Here is a 6,000-nt window from a genome sequence, read left to right as displayed (position 1 = left end):
TTAAGGTTATAACGTAACAAAATGTAGAAAAAGTTGAGGGGTCTGAATACCTTCCAAATGCACTGTATAGAGACATATACCGTACATACACATTCAGTACCGGTCTAAAGTTTGGAGACACCTTCTCATTCAAAGGTTTTTCTTTATTTGTTACAATGTTTTACATTGTAGAATAATAGTGAAGAGATCAAAACTATGAAAAAACACATGGAATAACATAGTAACCAAAAACATGTTAATTAAACAAATCAAAATATACTTTATATACTTGAGATTCTTCAATGTATCCGCCCTTTTCCTTGATGACAGCTTTGCACACTCTTGGCATTCTCTCAACCAGCTTCATGAGGTAGGTGTGCCTTGTTAAAAGTTCATTTGTGGAATTTCTTGAAAGACAAACACTTTTATGAGTAGACTAAAACATGTGGACACACACAAATAGGAGAGGAAGGTAATGTTCTCCGGGATGTTCTTCCTCAGAGGGAGTGTAGCAGGTTAGCGCCCTCGCACACTAACCTCTTCAGGACAGAGGGTACGACAGGTTCTGCCTCCTCACCACCGACACACATCTCCTCCCTCAACCCTTCTTTCTCCCCTTCTTACTAGTAATGGCTGTACCACAGGGAGTGTTCTCGAGAGCTCCATGGCTGTATGCATGCAGTATAAGGGTTGCTCCCCGCTCTGGCCCTCTCCACAGTCACCTTAAAAACTCTCTCAGCCAACCCCTCGGACACTGACACCGGAGAGTCTTCATACACACTGCTGCATCTCGGCATCTCGTTTTTTTGTTCATCTGCAAAAAATGAGATAACAACAAGCAATGTGTTTTATGTAAAAAGAAAAGAAAAGATTGAAAAAGAAAGAAAAACGTGCCTTTTTCACGTTCTGACGTTTCCGTTTTACATCAGAAAACCATTGTCTACGATGTACACAGACCGGGTCACAACCTTGAGTATCTGGCATGACAATAAAGAAAGTAACCACGGGAAGCATGTTAATTAATAAACATTAGGCCTATACTCTCTGTAAAATTCACACAATTATCCTGTATTTATAATCACTGTAAAAATCACATAATTGTATTATGCAAATGAAACATGAAATCACTCACAATTGAAATTACCTGAATGTCAAGCCCTGGACTGGTACCCAGGCTAACTGCCTTCTATTTTGAACACATTTATTTTAATTATTAGAGCGGCCACTTGAGTATCTGGTCAATATATTGGATAAAATGTGGTCACACACAATAACATTTATTAGTTGGAGGACATGTTTAATGTTGCCTTGTTTATCAATACAATGAAAATGTGTATTCCACCTGTCACAGTACCCAACCCTCTGACATACTATTCACGCAACAGTCTGGGAGCATCAGGTAAGCCTCAGAGCAGTACCCAGGTAGCAGTTCAGGGGTTTATGTGCCTTGCTCAAGGACACAATGGCAGAATGGGTTGGAACCAGACCTGGATAAATAGTATATTTCAAATACTCTAATGAGCTGTGGTCGATGATTGAGCTTGCCTGGCACAAACTCCATTGTAATAGTCCCAAAAGAGCAAACCACATCTTTCTGGCACTCTACTCCAGACAGGCTCAATACTATTTGAACTCAGGTCAGAGCAATTGATGGCATTGTAATGTGTTCAGTAACCTTGCCTGATACCTGAAGACATGTATTAGCTCCAATCAAATCAATCACATTTATTTTATAAAGCCCTTTTTACAACAGCAGTGGTCAGGAAGTGCTTTACAGATACACGCCTAACACCCATTGAGCCAGAAGCTTATGCCTTGGCTTTAGCTCAGCAGTCTAATACAGTCTTGTGGTGCACAGGACTAATCCAGTCAGCAACAGCAGCCACAATACTGCTACTAAATACTGTAATGAACAAATCAATTATTCTGGTATCTTTTGAATTATTTTTAAATATTAGGTTGTTATGACACCTTTAACATTCACAACGTGTTACCCAAATTATTTAGTTAAGCAATTCGGGTGAGTCTCTTTCAAAATGTGAGTATCACTTTTGAACCTGTACATCCCTGAGAGTGATGCCTGACTCAACATGTCTAATTGTTACTATCAGAGCCTTCTTGACTAATAAGGAATGTTTATATGGATGTAATGTCTGTGCATTTCCGTTGTACTTGCTAGGTGCAAACACAACAAGTTTTAGAGAGTATGTTTATCTTCGAGGGTGTGACTTTTTAGGGTGTGACCAGTGTTAACTCATATTGTATACCAACCTACTTAGAGACAGTGCTGGGAAAGAAGATATTTATATTCATATGACATTTCACATTCATCAAATCCCGAGGCTTGGTCCGTGTCCAATATACGTCTTGCCTACTACTTACTAAAAGTACATACTTCTGTTTACTAATCGTACTCCATAAAACATATGCAGTAAGCAATGAATATCAACATATTAGGCATATTCATACTGTGAACGCATCGAATGCGTGATTTCCCGTCATTTGTTCATTTTTGTCCCTGACTGTAGAGAGACGTTTTATTTCTCTATTTGGTTAGGTCAAGGTGTGATGTGATGTGGGGTGGGCATTCTGTTTTGTTTTCTATGTTTCTTTATTACTATGTTTTGGCCGGCTATGGTTCTCATTCAGGGACAGCTGTCTATTGTTGTCTCTGATTGGGAATCATACTTAGGTAGCCCTCTTTTCCCTCCTTTCAGTGTGGGTAGTTGACTTTTGTTAGTGGCACTTTATCCCTGTAAGCTTCACGGTTGTGTCTTCGTTTGTTGTTTTGTTGGTGACATTATTAATTATTAAAAGGAGAATGTACGCTCGCCACGCTACACTTTGGTCTACTTCTTTTAATGGCCGTGACAATTTTGGTAACATCATCAGCTTCTGAATGTATGCATTTAAAGTATACACATGTTTTACCAGTGTCTGCAATGTGTTTCAAGAGACACTTGTTCTACGAAAGTAGCTTGCAATTTGAAGTTTTGTAATTTCATGTAAAGACACAACATTTTCTGCTGTAATATTGATGTGCTTGTAAAGACAGTATGCCTACACTTTACCTAGCAAAAATACAAATAAGTTGTGTGTAGAGGAGAACCGCAGATAGATTTGTATGCTCCTTGTTCTTCGGTACAACTTCAGCTGTCCCAGAAATAGCATGGCATTCAATTCTATTTCTATGGTATATTCTGAGGATTTGGCTGTCTAACCACATACCGACATTCCCAGGTCTCTGGGTGAGGTTTGGTTTTCATGTACGTACAGGTGCAGTCGAGTGGCAGGAGGGGTGGAGTGCATGACACTTCATCCTGGATATGACAGAGTTCGCCTCAAACCAAGGGTCCACCAGAAGCATACAAAGTAATGTGAGAATAGTGCAAATTCCTAAACTTATGTAGATATTCCAAACAAAGTGTTTTGATACCTTTCAAGTGTAACGGTTCCATGTAGAGTAAACCATCCTTAGTGTTCTGCTAATACAACAATGTGCAAATATTATAATTGTCTTTCATCTTCTATTGTCATTCCCAACCAATACAGATACGGCACCTGTCATTCGTCATCCCTTCGTATGGTGTCCCACATAAGAGTTCCCTGACATGTTTGAAGAACACACTCATTTTTAATACGTCAGTAGCCAGTGATGCTGACGTCGTCACTATTTCCATGTTCAAAACAACTAGGAGCTGGGCACTCAGAAAAGAATGGAAGAAACTCCCCAAATACAGGTGTGCCAAGCTTGTAGTGCCATACACAAGAAGACTCGAGGCTGTAATCGCTGCCAAAGGTACTTTAACAAAGTGCTGAGTAAAGGGTCTGAATACTTGTGGAAATATGATATTTCAGATTTTTATTTTTTATAAATTAGCAAAAAGTTCTAAAAACCTGTTTTTGCTTTGTCATTATGGGGTATTGTGTGTAAACAAATATTAAATACATTTTAGAAGAAGTCTGTAACCTAACAAACTGTGGAAAAAAGTCAAGGGGTCGGAATACTGAATACTGAATGCACTGTGTAGCGAATGTGCCCACTCTGGTATTGGCACGTGTGCTCTAGCTAACAGCTAGCACATACATTGTGGGTATAGCCTACATCAGGGGTATTCAACTTTTACTCTACGAGGTGCAGAGCCTGCTGGTTTTCTGTTCTACCTGATAATTAAGTGCACACACCTGGTGTCCCTAAATCAGTCCCTGATTAGAGGGGGACAATGACAAAAATGCAGTGGAGCTGGCTTCGAGGTCCAACGGCAGCATCGGTCATCATGTCACCAGAATAAGACCTTCAATATTTATTGAAAGGAGAATCATGCTCATCACTGTGCACTTTCACCACACTGTGAAGTTCATCATTACTTGTTTAATTTGTAGCCTAATAAACTGCATGCTTTCACGAGTTGTATTGGGAGAACCACACAACATATCATCACATGAATCCAAGCCTACTTGAAAAGCGTTTTCCACCAACATTTCTCACATTATTAATTTGTCTGACACAAAAATATCCCACCTTGTCCAGCCTATTTTGTTTTGTCGACATCTGGTAAGTTTACCTACACAAAATGTCTGTTATCATCAGGCCTGTCCTAACATTTTGTTTACGTACTTTACTCGCATAAAAAGGGAAGCACAGCTCACACAGCCGTGAGCTGCCCAAAAAAAGCCTAACAGACAAGCTAAAATACTTCTATGCTCACTTCGAGGCAAGCAACACTGAAGCATGCATGTTAGCATCAGCTGTTCCAGACGACTGTGTGATCACTCTCTCCGTAGCTGATGTGAGTAACACCTTAAAACAGGTCAACAATCACAAGGCCGCGGGGCCAGACGGATTACCAGGACGTGTACTCATGTGCTGACCTACTGGCAAGTGTCTTCACTGACAATTTCAAACTGTCCCTGACTGAGTCTAATACCAACATGTCTCAAGCAGACCACTATAGTCCCTGTGCCTAACAACACTAACGTAACCTTCCTAAATGACTACCGACCCATAGCACTCATGTCTGTAGCCAGGTTGGTCATTTGAAAGGCTGGTCATGGCTCACATCAACACCATTATCCCAGAAACCCTAGACCCACTCCAATTTGCATACCACCCCAACAGATCCACAGATGATGCAATCTCTAATGCACTCCACACTACCCTTTCCCACCTGGACAAAAGGAATGCTGATCCTCAACACGTGGGCCCCTCAGGGGTGTGTGATCAGTCCCCTCCTGTACTCCCTGTTCACTCATGACTGCATAGCCAGGCACGACTCCAACACCATCATTAAGTTTGCTGATGACACAACAGTTGTAGGCCTGATCACTGACAACAATGAGAAAGCCTATAGGGAGGAGGTAAGAGACCTGGTCATGTGGTGCCAGGATAACAACCTCTCCCTCAAAGTGTTCAAGACAAAGGAGATGACTGTGGACTACAAGAAAAGGAGGACCAAACACAACCCCATTCTCATAGATGGGGCTGTAGTGGAGCAGGTTGAGCGCTTCAATTTCCTTGGTATCCACATCACCAACAAACTATCATTGTCCAAACACACAAAGACAGTCATGAAGAGGGCACGACAAAGACTATTCCCCTCATGGGTCCACAGATCCTCAAAAGTTCTATAGCTGCACCATTGAGAGCATTGGTTGCATCACTACAGAGGGTAGTGTACGGCCTAGTACATCACTAGGGTCAAGCTTCCTGCCATCCAGGACCTCTATACCAGACCTCTATATCCCCCTCCCCCCGTTTTACACTGCTGCAACTCTCTGGTTATTATCTGTGCATAGTCACTTTAACTCTACCTACATGTACATATTACCTCAATTACCTCAACTAATCTGTGACTCTGTAGCCCCTGTATATAGCCTCGCTACTGTTATTTTACTGCAGCTCTTTAACTATTTGTTATTTTTATATATTTTTTACTTAACACTTATTTTTCTTAAAACTGCATTGTTGGTTAAGGGCATGTAAGTAAGCATTTCACTATTCGGCGCATGTGACAAATAAAA

Source organism: Oncorhynchus gorbuscha, linkage group LG09, assembly GCF_021184085.1.
Source record: "Oncorhynchus gorbuscha isolate QuinsamMale2020 ecotype Even-year linkage group LG09, OgorEven_v1.0, whole genome shotgun sequence".
Classification (NCBI taxonomy): domain Eukaryota; kingdom Metazoa; phylum Chordata; class Actinopteri; order Salmoniformes; family Salmonidae; genus Oncorhynchus; species Oncorhynchus gorbuscha.
This window is presented reverse-complemented; position numbering follows the sequence as displayed.